Consider the following 19183-nt stretch of genomic DNA (forward strand, 5'->3'; position numbering starts at 1 on the left):
GTCAGCCTGATACCAGGAGGGAAGCCCCACTGCTTTTCAATGCCATAAGTAGCCTGATGACAACAGCCAGACCAAATGTTGAACCAGGATCACTGCCAAACTACAGACACCAATATGAAAATCTGGTCTCTAACTGGCACATGCATCAAGGTAAGATTTTGCGAGTCCTTAATTGCAATAATTAAGGAATTGCAAATAAGGACTCTTAAAAGCCTATGCATGTAGGAATCGCTGTGAAAATAGCGATTCCTACACATTCCTTATTTGCGACTTGCAAATTGCGAGTCGCTAATAAGAAATGGCTTCCCATTCACTCCTATGGGCCTACAGGCCCATAGGAATGAATGGGAAATATTTAGGTAATCACAATTTAGAGATTACTTAAATTGCGATTTTTGCATTTGGGATGATGCACTCCAAATGCAAAATTACCGGTAGCAAAGGGGCAGATTCTGAGAATCTGCCCGTTTGCGAACGGTTTTTCTTTTGATGCAAGTGCCTGTATGTGTTCTAAGGTATCATATATATACTGTTAGGTCACTCTTGTACTAGAAGGTGGGAATTGCAGCACAGAGAGAGGAGGTAGAGGAAGGGCTGGAGCTAAAATTACACCAAAAGATCTTTGCAGCAGCTATGCACTGACCCAATTCCAGATACATTTGATCCCATAATATCCTTAAACTGATGTCTACTGTTCATGGCAGTTTGTAGTCAGCAGTGGTGATTCTGGATCTACCAGTTGGCATGTACTACCTTTGAAAATAGATACTAATCCAATCCAATCCAAAAATTATTTATTTCGGTCTATAAGACCATAAAAGATACATGACATATTACATTTAACAAGCGTGTTAAAAAGATTACGATTATAAAAACACATTACATAAAAATGATTGCCGGGTCGTTCCAGACATGATGAAGGTAAAAAATGAAACAATTCATAATCAGAAAAAACATACATGAATTGATTAAAAAGCACAGTCCATAATTATAAAAACAAATTCATATTTTAGGGTTTTTGTGCATTTAACAATTTTTTCCTGATATGCCACATGGCCATGATGAATTTCGCCACAGCAAAGACTATGTGGGGCAGAGTACTAGTTCTTAATACTCTGTAAGCATCTATATGGCTCCTGAAACCCAAATTCCTACAAAGGGGGACCAGCCAATATTTCCTTGGTCTATAATATGCAGGACAAAAGAAAAAAAGGTGGGTTTCTTCCTCATCATGGGAGTTACAACCCGGACAGGTTTTATCATCCCGCTGTAGCCATTTGGAGGTAAAAGTTTTAATAGGCAAAGTGCCCAGCCTCCACTGTATAAACAGTTTCCTGGCTAGAACTGGAAAAATAGTGTCCATAAAACCCTCAAATTCATATGAGTTTTTGGATTGCAAGAAACGTTCAGTTAGGGTGCCGTTATTAGTTGAGGTCTGGATTAGATCGAGGCTTTTTTCCTTGTGGATTTGGACTAGTCGTTTCCGGGATAGCCTTTCGCAGCCTAGTGCTGGAGCCTCCCAGAGCTCAGACAGCTTTAAATGATACAATTCCTTCTTGACAAAGGCCAGCCAGGGAATTCTATCTCGGTGGTTCAAGTCCATTACGTGGGTAAGATCACTCCTGTAGTGTGCAAGCTCGCTGGTGGACCAGAGTCTATGCCAGAATCTTACTGGCTTAGACTCCAGCTCAGCAGCGCTAGAGGGTAGGCCCACGTCCAATCTTAGGGGAAACAGGGGTGTGCCACGGGGGAGGGCCAGAAGGCAGCTGAGAAAGATGTTTTCTACTCTGGCGAGATCCGGACCTGCTCTGTACCCCCATAGCTCACTGCCGTACATTGCAGCCGCTTTGGCTTGCGTTTTATACAATTCCAGTGCCGGGCTTATGGGTTTGAAGGTTGAAGTATTTACAACCTTCAGAATTGCACCAGATAATTGGGTCAACTTTAGCCAGGATTTCACTATCTGGGGGTCCCAGGATAGGTTCTCGTGTAGAGTTACCCCCAAATATTGAAAGGTTGTAACCCTTTCCAGGCTGGCTGTACCCAGAGTGGGATTGGGTCTGGTCTTTGGTGATGGGTTGAAGATCATGAATTTGGTCTTCTCTGTATTGATCTCTAGACCATATTGTCTACAGAAAAGACCAAATCCATCTAAGATCCTTTGGATCCCCATTGGGCTTTTAGAAAGCAGGATGGTGTCGTCAGCAAACATAATAGCTGGCACCCTCCTGCCTGCCAGAGAAGGGGCGTCATTATCTTTAACATCATCAAGGTGAGATATAACGCTGTTAACAAAGAGGCAAAACAGGGTTGGCGCCAAGACGCAACCCTGCCTTACCCCTCTGAGAACAGGAAACCTTGATGACAGCGCTCCCTCCCTCCCACACCTGACCTGCGCATAGTTGCCGTCATGGAGCCTAATTATGGCGTGCAACAGCTGGGTAGGAACACCCAGCTCCTTTAGGACCTCCCATAGTTTTTTCCGTGGGACCAAGTCAAAGGCTGACCTCAGATCCACGAACACCATGTATAGTCTCCACCCCTCAATCCTCACCGTTTTCCAATACAGGAGGATGAGGCGGAAGATCTGGTCCATAGTGGACGTGTTTTTTCTGAAGCCAGCCTGAAGAGGACTAAGGATTTCATTTGCCTCCATCCAATCAAGGAGCTGGTCCAAGAGGAGATGAGAGAAGAGTTTTTGGGGAACGTCTTTGAGGCTAATCGGCCTGTAGTTGGCTGGGAGAAGAGGAGAACCCTTTTTGTAAATTGGCACTATCTCTGCTCCCAGTCAAGTACAGGGGATTTCCATACCTCCCAGGATGGCATTAAAAAGAATAAGGAAGTGCGGGCCCTAGATCTCAGGATGCTGTCTGAAGAGATCACCGGGCAACCTATCCAATCCCGGGGCCTTCCCCATTGCCAGTCTCTCTACTGCACCAACCACCTCACCAAGAGTGAATTCCAGACCAACTGCAAGGGTGGATGTATCATCAGGAGCCGCTTCATTGGCGGGCAATTCAGTATCCTGATACAGTTTGCCATAGTGGGCTTCCCAAACAGATGGTGCAATATTTGGCTCCACTGCAGCTTAAGCCTCTCCTGTGCCATTATTCACCAAGGACCAGAATTTTTTTGAGTCTCTGGTTTCTAATGCAGAGGAGAGATCCTGCCAATGATTCCAATCCCACTCCGCTTTTGCCGACGCCATGGCATCCTTGTAATCGCGTCTAAGTTTGGCGACCATGCCCTTGTCTGACCCTGCTTTAATATTTGCAATTAATTCTTTCTTGGCCTTTCTACAGGAAGAGTTGTACCATGCTGAGGTACGGGTCTGATTCTTAAACTGATGTCTACTGTTCATGGCAGTTTGTAGTCAGCAGTGGTGATTCCGGATCTACCAGTTGGCATGTACTACCTTTGAAAATAGATACTCATTACAGTCTGGGGTATGGGACACATGCTGAGATTCACTGGCTTCACACATTCACGTCCATTTTAGAGGAAGTCGCAAAACATCGCAGAAGTGAGGGACTAGTGCAAGTGAAGATAGATAACATATGTAGGCTAATGAACATGCGTACCCATCCCTCTCTTTGAAAAGAAGCACAGGCATATCTTTTTGCAAATGCCTTGGTTTTAGATAAAAAGGTGAGTCTTGTCAAACCTACTGTATTTGTAAATGCTTATTGCACTTGTCAGAAGGCCCAGTGCTTGGTGCAATCCATGCAATCATCATCATTTTTAGAACTAGGGGTCCCTACTTGGCAGAAGTAGGTACCTTTGACCAAATAGGAACCCTTGCTTCTAGTCAGGGTAAGGGGGTACACTTCTAAAATAACCCCTGCACACCCCTTTGGTAGCTTGGCACCAGCAGGCAGGTTTGTCTCAGAGGCAGTGTGTAAAGCATTTGTGAACACATACAGTATTACAGTGAAAACACTACAAATGGACACCACACCAGTTTAGACAAGCATTGGCATAGCTAATAGGTCTCGCCTTTGGGACCTCATGTGTTTAGCCAGAACTTTTGACTATATTGCAGACCATTGTGGCTGCTGTGCATTATGTTGAAAGCTATTATAAAAAGTGTTAAGCATTTTTGTTACCTTTGTATGAATGAAGACGACATTATATACAACTGAAAAACCTGATTAACAAAATATTTTAACATAAAAAATGTCTTCTAGTTTTTTTGTACTTGCACTGCAATCAATCAATCAATCAATCAATCACGGCATTTGTAAAGCGCTCTACTCACCCGAGAGGGTCTCAATGCGCTGGGGGAGGGGTAAGTTACTGCTCGAACAGCCAGGTCTTGAGCTGCTTCCTGAAGGAGAAATGGTCTTGGGTTCATCAAAGGTGGGTGGGGAGGGAGTTCCAAGTCTTGGCAGCCAGGTAGGAGAAGGATCTTCCTCTGGCGGTGGCTCTGCGGATGCGTGGAACGGTGGCGAGTATGTGGCTGGTCGATCGTAGCTGGCGGGTGGGCGTGTAGAAGGTCATGCGGTCGTTGAGGTACTTGGGGCCCAGGTTGTAGAGAGCCTTGTGTGCATGGGTGAGGAGTCTGAACGTGATTCTCTTGCTGACGGGGAGCCAGTGCAGGTCTCTCAGGTGTCCGGAGATGTGGCTGTGTCGGGGGATGTCGAGGATGAGTCGTGCAGAGGCGTTTTGGATGCGTTGGAGTCTTTTTTGAAGTTTGGTTGTGGTTCTGGCGTAGAGGGTGTTCCCGTAGTGTAGTCAGCTGGTGACAAGTGCCTGGGTGACGGTCTTCCTGGTTTCCGTGGGGATCCATCTGAAGATCTTGCGGAGCATGCGCAGGGTGTTGAAGCACGAGGCTGAGACAGCGTTGACTTGTCTGGTCATTGACAGGAAGGAGTCCAGGATGAAGCCCAGGTTTCGTGCGTGGTCCGTTGGTTTGGGAGCGGTGCCCAGGGCCGGGGGCCACCAGGAGTCGTCCCAGGCGGAGGGTGATGATCCCAGGATGAGCACTGCTGGCAACTTCTTCCTGCCTGTTCTCATGCTTGTTTGTTATCATTTTGTTTGTTATGGGGAAGTGTGACATAAATAACGGGGGAGTGAAGGTTGGAAAACAGTAATTTAATTAGAACACGAGCCGCGGAGGGACACTAGGGGAGAATCAACAGATGCCAGATTCCAAGGGCAGACGGATGTGATGCTTAGGTAGTGCGCTGATGCAAAATGGTGGTGGTGAATGATGTTTGGTGCTTGGGTGGTGACACTATAAGGTGTGGATGGGAGGTACGCTGTGGATTGTGGGGTTGAAATATGTTGTTTGGTGTGTAATTATGAGGTGTGTATTGGAAATGTGTGGAGTTGGATTGTGTGGCCTGGAACTGTGGTGTTGAGTGAAATTATATTTAGTGAAATTGTGTCATGGTGTGGAGTGCATTTATGTTGATTGTTGGTATTATGGGGAGTGTATGTTGTATTCAGTAGAGTGTAATTATGTGGCTCTGATTGGTATTATTTGGAGTGTATGCTGCATTGAGTGCAGTGTAATTATGTAGCATATAATTCTGTGGAACTGAGTGGTATTGTGTGGAGTGTATGTTGCATTCAGTTGACTGTATCTATGTGGCGCTGAGTGGTATTATTTGGAGTGTATGTTGCATTGATCGCAGTGTAATTATGAAGCATATAATTATGTGGCACTGAGTGGTATTGTGTGGAGTGTATCTTGTATTCAGTAGAGTGTTTTTATGTGGTGTGTAATTATGTGGCACTGAGTGGTATTTGGAGTGTATGTTGCATTCATTAGAGTGTAATTATGTGACGTGTAATTATGTGCCACTGAGTTGTATTATTTGGAGTGTATGTTGCATTGAGTGCAGTGTAATTATGTAGCATATAATTATGTGGCTCTGAGTGGTATTGTGCAGAGTGTATGTTGCAGTCAGTACAGCGTTTTTATGTGTGTGCTGTCTTTCTTAGAAAGTCGCTAATGCCAGTGGTCGTACATCTGGCCCTGAGCCCAAAGGCACCAGAGCACTTTACCTGTAGACCACATTACACAAGATCAGATTCTGATGCGTCTGCCCAGAATGTCAGTGTGTCGAGCCGACGCCTAAACTCCAACCAAGTTCCCAAGATGGCAGCTCAGGCCGATAGGCCATTCTACATTACAATCAAACGAGCAGTGTGAATTCTTAAAATGTGGCACACCACATCGTAGGTAAAATCCCAAGGACATTCTCTGTGTGTTATTTTTATTTTACATATGTGTGCTCCTCTCGCACTCTGTTTCACATTCTTTGAGTGCCTGTAAATAAAAAAGGGGGCTCTCAAACCTCTCGCAGCCCGAGCACCCCAGCCCTTTGAAGCTGTGTGTACAAAGAATGCCTGGAGGGGTGGCGTCGTGGAGGGAGGCATTTGAAGCTGTATTTTCCCCTCTTGGCCCTGCTCTTTGAAGAGTAGGAAGAAGAATGATCATGAGGGCGAGGGGCTTTGACCAGTGGTAGCTGCACTTTACAAATACATGTTATGTTTAAGAGGGATGAAATATTGGGGGGTCTCTCAAAGGGGCATGGCTTATGTAATTAAGGGAGTGGCTTACACTTGCAAGCTAAAAACCTTTCCTTATCAAAATTTGCTGCCGGACTGGTATTTTACTGCCTCTTTCTCCTATTATATCCAGATACACAACAATGGCAGACATTACACCTAAAACAAGCCTTAACTATTTTTAAGTTTGTCAGTGGTTGTAAGGTGCATTTATAACTAGGTAGATAGAAGTTAATATTTATATAAGTTGATTAAATGCTTGGCTGGGCTGATATAAGTAGATTGGTCAGCAAGAAGGATGCTGCTTGGGTTGCTACCTCGTTTGATATGTAGGTCAGTGTCAGTAGGTTAATTGGTAGTTAGCGAGTTAGGTGAGTCTTTCCTCGCTGTTCCGTTGCTTTGTACCTGCTTTTGCGCTATATAAGTCAATATACAGAAGTCGCTAAGTAGGTTGCATATTTACATCTGAAAGATGCACCAAAGCAGATTGGTAGATAGATAAAAAAAATATGTCAGATTACAGTCAATTGACAAATACAGATGCACAACCCGAGATACAGACACAAGTGAACCTAGAAATGCATAATTGAGCATAAACAGACAGATGTACTGAGAGGACAGATGAATAGTTAAAAAGAGACAGACACACAGATATGTGGAGATTGCAATGGCAATGTTCCTCGCCTTGCTTTCCTGCCCCGCCATGCACCCCATTTGTTTTCCCTTCTCTGCTGTCTTTCCACCTTCTCTCTCTCTCTCTCTCTCGCCCTCAACCTCTCTTCACTTTAAAAGGTTTGTTAACAGTTGTGGACATCTGTGGAGAGTCCATCAAGACCTATATGTAACTGTCAGAGCTCCGACCCCACTTCGGCTTGCAGACCCAAGTTCCCTCCCCCCTCCCCCCTTCAAATGTAGTGAAGTGATTTCATTATGCGGGTTAATTACAATAAACAATTGGCGGGCACTGGCACATTTAACATATCACTGGGTCTTATCAATGCACACAATTAGGGGGGGTGGCTGGGGCAGCTAATGCAGTGGGCCAGGAGCCACAAACCAGGCCTTGGGTTACCAGTGCCTTCGTGCCTTGGCCTGAATGGAAGGATGGAGTGGGGAGCCGGCCGCAATGTGGGGCGTGGGAGGGGAGAGGGGGATTTTGGGGGTGAAGCTGCGGGGGGCACGTGGAGTTTGACACAGCAGGCCACTCTTGATACTGCCACTGGAGTCTGCAAACAGCCCCGCTTCCTCAGCAGCCCCCACGAATAACCACACTGTGTCTCACAGGAGGGAGGCTGTTGTCTGAAACTGGACACTTGCGATGGGCTCCACGGGCACTCTTGGGGGTGGCCAGCTGGCTCAAAACAATGACCAGACCCTGCGTGTGCCACATGAAGCTCTGTCGAGTAGTTTGTCGCGAAGAACAGAAGATGTTTTTTAAAATAGTATTTACAATAATAAAAAATAGTTCAATTCTGAGGTGATGCATTTTGTTCGGAAAGGAGTAGGCGGGCGGGCTCTGCAGGTGCAGAGAAAAATGCCACTCCTCTAAAATTGCCTGTGAATTTTATGATGTACAGGGAAGCACATTGGCCCCCATCCACTGGCTCTGCGTGCCAGGGTCGGGCTGCCTTATATTACCACAATCATTGCCTACAGCAAACAGAAATGCGTGCATGCAGTCTTCGACACCTTACAAAACACCCATGTAAAAGTTGACAAGCAGTGGCCGCGCGGCAGTAAAGTTCTGCAGCAGTGAAAGTGGCAGCAGGGGCATGGGCGATTTCCTTTCAGGAGCGTGCAAGCAATGCAACACGTGCACTTCTTTGCTGAAAAAGCTCTGCCGATGGCAATAGGTCCCCTCCTATGCAACGCATGGGCGTTGCGTAGGAAGAGACCTAAAAAATAAGTAATCTTTACTAGACTTAACACAATACCAAACGACAAAAATCCACAATACTGTAATCAAAAATAGACTTTAAAATGGTAGAAATACCTTAGTTCAATGTAGATGGTAAATGCGACACTTTACGCTCAAAGTACCTTGGATGCATCACGCAAAACAAACAAAAGGGTGGCAGGGAAGGTGATGCGTCGGTTCCTTGCTTTGGGGGAGGTGATGCGTTGGTTCCTTACCGGAGAGGAGGTGATGCGTTGGATTCTTACTGTGATCCGGTGGGATGCAACAAGATGGCACCACAATGCGATGCGAGAAAATTATGTCTTGATGCGATTTTACAACGTTGGATGTGATGCATGCACGCCCTACGGCCTTGCGGCAAACTTCCTGACTTCTGAGCCACGACAGGCCTTGTGAAACGCTTCTCCAGTGATGTGAAGGCGACTTCTATGGTGGCGACACCCTTCTCCAGTGATGTGAAACGCTTCGTCGATGATGCGATGGCGAACTGCTGCAGCGGAGGCAAGCTTCTGCAGTGATGCAACAGCAACTGCTGCGGCGGCGACACACTTCTGCTTGTTGCGTCGCACTTACAGCTCCCAGCGACTCCCAGTCTCTTCAGTGGGCCCAAACAATGGTAGGCACCTCTCTGCAGGCAGAATTCCACAGCAAGGGAATTCAGGGGAGCTGGTGGTGAAGTATTGTATCCCTGATACTTCAGGCAGGAGGCAAGCTCAGTTCAAGCCCTTGGAGATTCTTCTTCAAGATTGCAAAAGTACACACAAAGTTTATTTTCTTCTTTCCTTGGCAATAATGTAACCACTGCAGGCCAACCCCAACAGCACAGCACAGGGGCAGTCTCATCCTTTGGCTTCCATAAGTCTACTCCTTGGCGAAAGGCGTCTTGATTCCCAGAAGAGATCTAAAGTTCTGTGGTCTGGGTCCCCCCTTTTATAAACCAAAATCCTTTCTCTCTGAAGGCAGAGAGTATCTGTACCTAGTCCAAACCAGTTCTGTGCAGTCCTGAAGCACTTTGTTTACAGGACTCCTTCTTTCCTTTGACAGTGTGGGCCAGGGTCAAAAAACACACCACAGGAGGTGGAGCCAGCATTGTGGAAGGTAGGCACAGCCCTATAAAGGCCCAGGTGCTACTCCTCCCACCACTCATGCAGATAGGTATATTCAGCCATATGCTGCCTCACCCTGTCTCCTGGAGCCACCCCAGCCCCTGTCACTCAAAAAACAGACATGGAATACACAACTTAGCAGAGGCAGGCTTGGATGGTTAGGCAAGAAAATACCTATTTTCTAAAAGTGGTATTTTCAAACACAGAATGTTAAAATCAACTTCACTAAAAGATGTATTTTATCATTCTGAGTTCAGGCATACTAAACTCGAATTTCTACCTAGTTCCCTGAGTTAGGATTATAAGATGTTATAATCAAACTGCCCATTCTGGCCTATGGGAACATGTAGCCTTGCAATAGTGAAAAATGTAATTCACTATCAGGACATGCTACACACATCAGGGCATGTCCAACCTTTTACATACAATGCACCCTACCCATGGGGTTACCTTGGACCTACCTTAGCGGTGACTAACATGTAGAAAAGGGAAGGTTTAGGGACTGGCAAGTGGGTGCACTTACCAAATTGACATGGCAGTACTAGACTGCACACAGGCTCTGAAATGTCAGGCCTGAGTCACATTTTACAAGCTGTTTCTGTGGGAGGCACAACAAGTGTTGCAAGCCCACGAGCAGCATTTGATTTACAGGCCCTGGGCACAGATGGTGCACTGTACTAGGGTCTGACAAGTAAATTCAATAAGCCAATCATAGAGTCTTTAATCCAATACAATACTTTACAATATGGAACACTTGCACTGTGGCACTGAATAGCAGTGGCACAGTGGCCAAAGCATCTAGACCAGCAAACACAGGAGGCAACAGCAAAAAATGGAAGGGAGACCCACGCCAATGGTGCCAGGTCTAACAATCATCTTTAATTATATTGGCAATTGCCATAAAAACAAATAAGATAAGATACATTAGTACAGTAAAACCAACAGAATCCATTCCATAAATAATGTAGAAGAAATCTATAAGAGAGACAAGAAATAGCAGTGTATAGGAAGCAGCCATTCAGGTGCTAAGGAATGTTAAAATACATTTTGCTAATAATCAAATACATATTAAAAGGAAAACATAAAATTCTTATAATAGCCACCATTTGCATAAAACATACATTGAATGCATACAAGCTCCCCTAGCCTAGTCTAGTGGCAACAGAGCAGTCCTTTTCCGTCTACATCTCCACATGTGTAGTAGGAAACGCGAAACAGCAAATTCATGTGGCTGAGCTGTGTTTGACCTAAATATCTTTCATACAGTTCTATAGTCCCTAACACCCAAGTTGAGACACAGTGGCAGGATCCATATCCTCCTGTAGTCATGGTATTGCAGGCAAAAAAACAGGACATGATCTATACATTCCTTTGACTCAAAGCAGAATGGGCAACCCATGTCTAGTTCGGAAGGTGGACAATGCCATTTCGTAGTAAATGTTTGAATTAGCAACTTCCCAATCCAAAATCTGTTATACAGAGTTCTTGCAACCAGGGGCTCAATTGCAACCACGTACTCTTCCACTCAGTGAACATATTTAAACTGCAGAAAGGCAGAGGTCAAAGAGGCCACCATCCAGCATCTATCGAGCCCTCCATCCACATATCTCCAGTACATCCCCTTGAGTGTGGGCTTTGATATAGTACATGCAGTCTCTGGGTTCATCCAAAGATTCTCAAACCCAATCTCTGTTAAATAGCATTTGATATGCTCCAATTATGGGGACCTAATGGCCCCAAGGATCTTTAAGATTTTATCTATACCCATCTGAATGGGCACTAAATCTACAGAGGACCAGATTTGTCTCCATTACAGCAAGGGTCTGAGTCTTGCTCAGTGGATGAGGGATCTAAGCCCTAAATCTAACAAGAGGGAGACATGTGGGGTCCCAGCAGGGAGGTTGGTGAGGAGTTGTATGAAACAATTCTCGACCAGCTCCATGTCACTTGAGATGAATGATAGTACAACGCGATCATTTTGATCGCAGTACTTTACATCGCAGATTTTACAATGCAAGTCGTTACAACGACCTGCATTGGAGGGAGCGAATTGAGGATTATTATAATTTTCTATTCTACCACCAGTCCACGTAACAGTAGGGAAGGTGTTAGAATAGAAAATTACAATATTCCTTAACCAACAGCGCCATCCAGCGCAATTCGTAGTAAAATCTTGCGCTGTAATGGCAGCGTGGTAAAGGTCGTGCGGTGTAAACACCGCGTTGTAAACAATGTTTCCTGTCACTTGCATTCTCAAGTTCCAAAAGTTCCCTGCCATATAATGACCTACCCCGCCTCCGACCAAGGGCTTGTAGATTGAAAATGTGCAGTGCTTTGTTTATTGGGCACAAGCTGGATCCTTGCAGGGCCCTCAAGATACCTCCTGTGTAATGCTCCAGTCTAAGTTTGCCCTTCTAAATCTGGATAGACCTTCCAAAATGTTCATTGAGAGTGTACCCTATTTATTCAAATGTATTGAACCTCTCCAAGGGGATGCTGTTGAAGAATGGGTGTGATTGAATCATGTTGCAGGGATTAAGGACCATGTACTTGGGTTTATTACAGTTGTTCTCCAGCCCTTTCTGCCTGCAGAAGACACCAAACTGGTCCAACACGTTTAGGATGCCCATGGAGGATTTTGAAACCATCAAGATGTTATCCACAAACAGGAGTAATGAAACCTTCCTCAGGTATACAGGAGTAATGAAACCTTCCTCAGGTGATCATACTTGCATCGCTCCAATGGGCCACCATGTCATTTATGTATAACAAAAACAGGGTTGCAGCTAAAACGCACCCTTGTCAGTCAGAACTTTCCATGGAGCCTCCCTTGGAACAAGATCAAATGCCGTTTGCCGGTCGCACAAGATTACATAGAATCGACCACCCCCCAAAGTAAGGTATTTCCAGTAGATTAGTTGCAATTGGAGTACTTGGTCAGTAATACTAGTCTCTGCCCTGAACGCAGCTTTCAAGGGCGTTGGTACACCTGCAACCTCCATCCAGTCTTATAGTCTGCTCAACTGGATTTGCCTGAAGAGCTTCTGAGAACTGTCAATGAGACTAAAGAGCCAATAGCTGGCTGGAAGGGACCTTGAGACTTTTTTATAGATTAGGATGATCTCAGCCCCTGCCCACATCTGCGACATAGGTAGCCCAACCATAATGTGATTGAAGGACAAGGAAAGGAAGGGGCTCCAAATCTCCTTCTCAGATTTAAACAGATCACCCTATACCTTGTCCAGCCCTGGTGCTTTGCCTGGGCAAATCCAGTCCAAAGCATTTGCAACTACGCTTGCAGCAACAGGGCAAATAACACAACTGAACTGACTGAGCAAAGCTGCTCCAGATGGAACAGTGGAAAATTGACCTTCCTCTGCCTGTTCTGCTGGAACAGCACAGTACCACCTACATTGCAGGAGACAGCCACAACTGTAGAAGCTCCACTAACTGGACCCATTCACTTGCAAATTGTCCAGCTCCTTCAACCCCAAGACACACAGATAAAGACCTGTGAATTAATCAACCCAGGCGGCAGCCGTTATATTACTAGACAATGAGGAAGCAGGTTCTGGGCCCATGTTATCCAAACTTTGCCAAAAAAGCAGTGGTCTTTCAATTTTACTGTCAGCAGTCGCGACTCCCATTTAGCCATTTTATAATCTCTCTTGGCCTTGCCTAATGTGGCCTTGTAAGAAGCCCTGGCTTCCTGCATTGAGGTTGCAGTCCTCCTTTGATAGCAACCATCAGGGCACGCCTCACTAAGGGAGCAAAACATGGATTTATGAATGGCTGTATAATCCTTCCATTAGGCTGCTACGAGAGGGTTCCCGTCCAGGGCCAATACTGCTTCCAAGGCAGTGGTAAGTACTGCATATGGCTGTGTCTGGATAGTTGACGTGGCAGCAATTACATTCCATTTCAATCTACGATGGTTGCTAGTTGGTAATAGACTCCTATTGAATGGTTCATGGGATTGAGTACTAGAACTCAAGGATCTCAGGGTGAGGTCCCGAGCATTGTGGTCACTATCCTGCCAGGAACCCACCACCATGTCAATTATGTGCAGCCACAGCCTGATATCCATCAATATGTAATCTTAATGGCTGGTGTCTCTATGAAAGCCATAATTATAGGTTTACCTGAGAAACTCAAGATATGGAATATTCTCCTACCATGCCTGCTGTTTGCATACAGGGTGGTTACTTAAAAAGATGTAGGTTTCAGTCCTTTTGAACTACTCCTGGACACCCTGTGAGAGGTCCATTGGGTTTGGTGAGAGAAGGTTGGGAGAGACCGCTCAAAGATCCCAAAACAAGATATAGTGGACTGTGTGCTCCCAGATGGCTGAATACATGAAGAAAGCCAACAGATACCTGAAGGCCAGCTAGGAGCTTGTCAGACACTTGTATGACCAGACGTCCTCCATGGTTGAGTACCTACCTGAACTGCTGGTGTTGGTCTTAGAGCATGTGGACTCTAAGAGCCATGGTCTGGGCCTTACTCTACCTTGGAAAAGAAGGGAAAAGACACATATCTGGTGGATTTAGGAACCGCTAAGACACCATGATAGAGCAGATATCACAATGCTCATGGTGGAAGCCACAGAGAGGAGGAAGAGGAAAGTCCACCTGCCCATCAATGTCAAAGATGGCTCCGTGGAGGGAGTAGTTCTCTCTTCCACTTTAACAGAGCAACAGCACACAGACTGCTGTAACTTGCTCAGTCAGTTTGCTAATCTGTTCTCCTGGAACCCAGGTCTGACAGCTTGGTATAACCACGATGTGGACACAGGTGACAGCTTGCCTGTCAAAAGTAAAATGTACAGACTGCCAGACCAGGTCAAGGCTGAAGTTGCAAAGAAGCTACAGTTGGTGGTTAATTGAGCCCTCTATTAATCTATGAGCCACCCCAGTGGTTCTGATGTCCAAGCCACACACACTTAAATTGAGAAAAACGAGAAATTAGATTTTGTGTGGACTATGGAGGCTTAAATGCAGCTACCTAGACTGATATCCACTCCATAGCAAGGGCTGATGAGCTCGCTGACAAGCTGGGTGCTGCAAAATATCTGAGATCCTTTGACCTGACTTCAGGTTATTGGTAGATACCCATCACACCAGGATGGAGGGAGAGGTCTGCTTTTATAACCCCTGAAGGTCACTTTCGATTCAAAGTGATGCGCTTTGGACTCACAAATGAACCTGCCACCTTCCTTAGTTTGGTGAACAGAGTACTCTTAGGTTTAGAGGACTTTAGTGCAGATTTTCTGGATGATATTGCTGTATTCAGTGCTACTTTGGAGGATCACCTGACACACCTCAAGAAAGTGCTTCAAGCCCTACAGCAGTCATGGCTGACTATCAAGGCAGTTGGTGTGTGCCTTGTCCAGTGATGATATGTGCTATGATCAAGTGAATAGCGAAATCTATTGTTGGGTCTCTCAAAGTGCTCAAAGAGATTCCATCAGACTTCCACTCTGTACCGCCCTACATCATTAGGGAACCTTCAAAGTGCACATGGGGAATCAAGTGCCCAGTGCAAGATTTGGCCAGACTCAACCAAATCTATCACATCAATCCCAAACAGTCTACGGTGTAATCTGTATTAGGTATCAGGAGGTTGTTGAAAAGCAGTGCTGAATTGTGTGAACCAAAAGTGTATAAAGTGCTATATCTAAAATTGAGTGAAAGGAGGAAAATATTTTTAATGGACACCTCCTTTTTCTCAATATTAAAAACAGTGCAAATGGTAGCTTTAACAGTCCAGACTTCTCCTTTCCTTTCACAGTGCAGGGCAAGCACATCAGACACCCCACAGGAGGTGGAGCCAGCATTGTGGAAGGCAAGTACAGTCCTGGAGCACTTTGTTTACAGGACTCCTTCTCTTCTTTCAGTGTACAGGGCAGAGACATCAGCCGCTCCTGTAGTATGGTTTATGGGCCTCTTTCCGCGTGCATGTTAAGTTGGCATGGCTTATTCGATGTTTAAACACCTTTTTTCCTTTTTGCTGCTTTTGCACACGACACTGCTTGGCTGTTTTTTCTGAGTTCGCTTTCACGAAGGCCTATACATGAAAAAAAGGTTTGTTTTACGACATCTCTAGACATACATCGTGTCCCCAGTCTTTACAGTGAGTGCTAAGCTGCCAAGGTTATCATAACGTGCAAGCCTGTTTATCGGCGTGTCTGTGTAACACATTCTAGACACAACAATTTGGCAGCTGCAAGACGAGCAGGATTCTGGCACCTTTATCATAGCACACTTGCCAGAATTGAACACACTTGGAAGATTCCAGGCATGCAGGGAGACTAACCGGTCCTGATGTAATTTACACTTACAGAGCGGACAGGTAAATGGGTCCCCCTTAAAAAGCTCAAGAGACCTTCTATAGTTTTACAATACACAGTTCCTAGATAGGGAGGGTGCTTTAAATAGGCGCTTTTTTATCACCCGTTTGCACTATCATTGTAACATGATTCCTCCTTTTGTATTTTATGGAATTGTAACCATGCTGTCCGTATTATTATTATTCCTATGTATGCTGATGTTGATTAAAATACTGCGCTTGAGATCACGTCGTTAAAATAAACCTTTTGACCTTACTGTGTCTCTATTTTACTCCTGTTGTGGACTGGTATGAACGTATAACAAAAGAGTGTTCTCACTTCCCACCATTCCTGAGATGGTCCCAAGTCGCATGTTCTAGGTTGTCTAATCATTGGTTTCTTTGCTATAGGATGAAGAGCTAATGTGACACTGATTGCTATTCTGGTAGGGGATTTTGGGTAATAAGGTGAGGTTTGGCACACCCTAATTCACTGATGTCCTAACTCTCTGTGTACAGTTCTGTATTTGCGCAGAATCCCTGTTACATGGCGCCGCCAACGAGTGTGGTCTTATTGTGAGGCACTTGAGTAGTGCTTATATCAGTCTACGTCGCCCTCACTATCGTTTCCAGTTGACGGTAGTGACGGATAAAAAACCTGCCTATATTTACATAGGTTGTTTCAAGCTTGTTGTTACTCGAATATATCTTCTTTGGATTACAACCCAGTTGTGCGTTCTAGTATTGTTTTGTACTTCTCTACTTCTCTATTACTGGTACGATATGGCTGCGGTTGATATCCCGGCTCACAGTCGTGTAGCTGTGCGTAATCATTTGCAGGAATACCTCATTTCTCTTGAGGGACCAGCAGTGGTTTTTGTGGTCTCTGCTGACGTGGCGTACCCGTTTTAGTTGTATTACTCATGGGTCACATTTCCCGCAGTGGATGCTGTTTCTGGTATTTTTCACTCGTACATCCCCACTGATGCTCCTGCAGTGTACGCTCCATATCGGACAGTGGAAATTCCGATGTTTGTTTGGCAACATGCCGTTTGGTTTAATGGCGCCCTCCCACACGTTGTTACAGCTGTCAGACAAGGACTGTTGTCCATTCCAGGTGCTACTTGGCCTGTTTTGGCTGCTTACACTCCGCATCCACAGGCGGGTAATTTGACAGCCATACAACTGCAACCCCTGTATGCCTCTTCGGTAGCAGTAATCAGGGGTCTGGTTCACTACATTACTCGCAGCCTCCCTGGTGGGGCCCCGGCTGGTGCAGCACATCCAGTTGGCGGTGGCGGACTTAAACTTAGTCCCGTCATGGTTAATGTGGGCATGGGCAAGCGTCCCCAAGATAAGGAAGAGATGCCTTTTTGGCTTGCCTAAAATGTGACCAACTGGAAGCAGTGTTCCCAAATACTAGTCCTGTTGAGAATCATAGGATTCTCACCGTGAGTTTGCAGAAAGACTTATTGCCTGACGTAACTGAGTGTACAACTTGGGGGTGATTTTTGCGGCAGTCTACACTAGGTGCGTTGGCACCCTGTCAATGACTGTTTTGCCCACTGTGATCAAGCGTGTTCAGGATGAGCACGGACCAGAGCCAGCAGTGGAGTTGGGGATGTGCCTTGTGGGAGCGTTTGACATGGTACGTGATCTAGTCCTTGCTAATGTCAAGGGAGATGCTGTTAGTTTCCAAGTCTCTAATGCTCTGCGCGAGGTACCCGACGCTGACAAATGCCGTCAGTTGCCGAAAATTATTACGGAGGCTTATAAGACCGTGGGACATAATAGTTTAGGTGTTAAGCCTTTCGCGAAGAAAGAAAAGCAACAGCAAGCTCAGCAAGGGTCATCTGATAAGGATGACCGCCCGAAAGTTCAGAAACAAAATTGGAGTAAGAATAAAAAAACGGAGAAGCAGCAGCAGCAGAAACAGGGTTCCCGTCCCGCTTCGCCTACACCTAACCCTGTTGAGCGTAAATATGATTTGCGCGACCGCAGTACTATTAAGTCACCTGATAAGTTTCAGGTTCCTGAACAACGTTCTCCTTGCTTTTTGCAGGACACATTGGTAACAGCCACCAGTGGAGGAGGCGGCAGAGGCCAAGGTGCCCAACAGAGCCCTGAGCAGCCTCGTAAGGCTGACGGAAAAGGCAAGCAGGACGAGTCACCGCATCAAAGACCCCATTTTCAGAAGAAAAAAGTTGCTGCTGTAACAGCGAGATATGCCACAGATAGTGAGAACGCAGCTTCGGAATCTGACATGGGCTCTGACCCTGCTGGACAGCGCGGCAGGGATTACCATCATTCGAGAGGCGCTGCATCTACTACTGAAGGTGACAGCGACTGACACCTTTGTTGTAGTTGAAATAGCAGACACTAGAGTGGCTCCCCCTGAAAGGCTTTATGAAATAGTCCTTGTAATTGAAGGTGACATAGAACATACCGTAAAAGTTTTTTTTGGGGAAAATCTATTGACTACTTATGACATTTTGTTGGCAGAGGTCGACTGGCCCCCACCTTTTGTCTTGGCCACTCCACAAGGGTAGGAGGTGACCCTCCCTGCTTTCGCGCACACTGTGCCGAAGGAGCAGGCACTGCAGTTTGTAGAAGATTGGGCTAAGGCGCTTGTGCCGGCGTTATACCGTACTCATTGTGGATGGGACTAATTTTTCCCTCGACATGAGATCCCTTTGCGGGCGATGCCACAGCCCCAATACCCCATACGGCGGAAGGCAAAAGCCTCTGTAGCCGATATCCTTGAACAATTGTAATATCAAGGTGTAATTGAAACGTCTGTGTCTCCGAGGAATAACCCGATTTTTACTGTGACCAAGCCAGATGGCTCGTTCCGTTTGGTATTGGATTACCGCCACTTAAACTCACATTGTCGTCCGCGTGCGGTGCAGAATACTCACAGCTCTGCTTTAGTGGATAGTCGGATGCGTAAAAGGTTCAAAACTACGCTTGACATTTCCAATGGTTTCTTTGCCCATAACTTGTACCCACTTAGTAGTCAGTGGACGAGTTTTACCTGTGGTGACAAATGTAAATGTAAATGTAGTGTATTTTGTAAAGCCCACAGGGCGTCCCGGCGCTGTATAACGCTGTGGAACCCTTCCTGGCTCTCCCTGTGAGAAACCCCTCCTGGGCAACCCCAAGGTGAAGCCAAGCATACCAGTGTTGTATGGGGCCTTTGTGGAGATTAAGCAAGCTATTGCCCAGAGTTGCAGCGTGGGACCCATGATTAGAGTAGGCGCCGAGGCGAGAATTATCGAGTCCGCGGACATTTGAGCTCAAGACCCTGCTGCGT

Source organism: Lissotriton vulgaris, chromosome 3_1 (genome assembly GCF_964263255.1).
Source record: "Lissotriton vulgaris chromosome 3_1, aLisVul1.2, whole genome shotgun sequence".
Lineage (NCBI taxonomy): Eukaryota > Metazoa > Chordata > Amphibia > Caudata > Salamandridae > Lissotriton > Lissotriton vulgaris.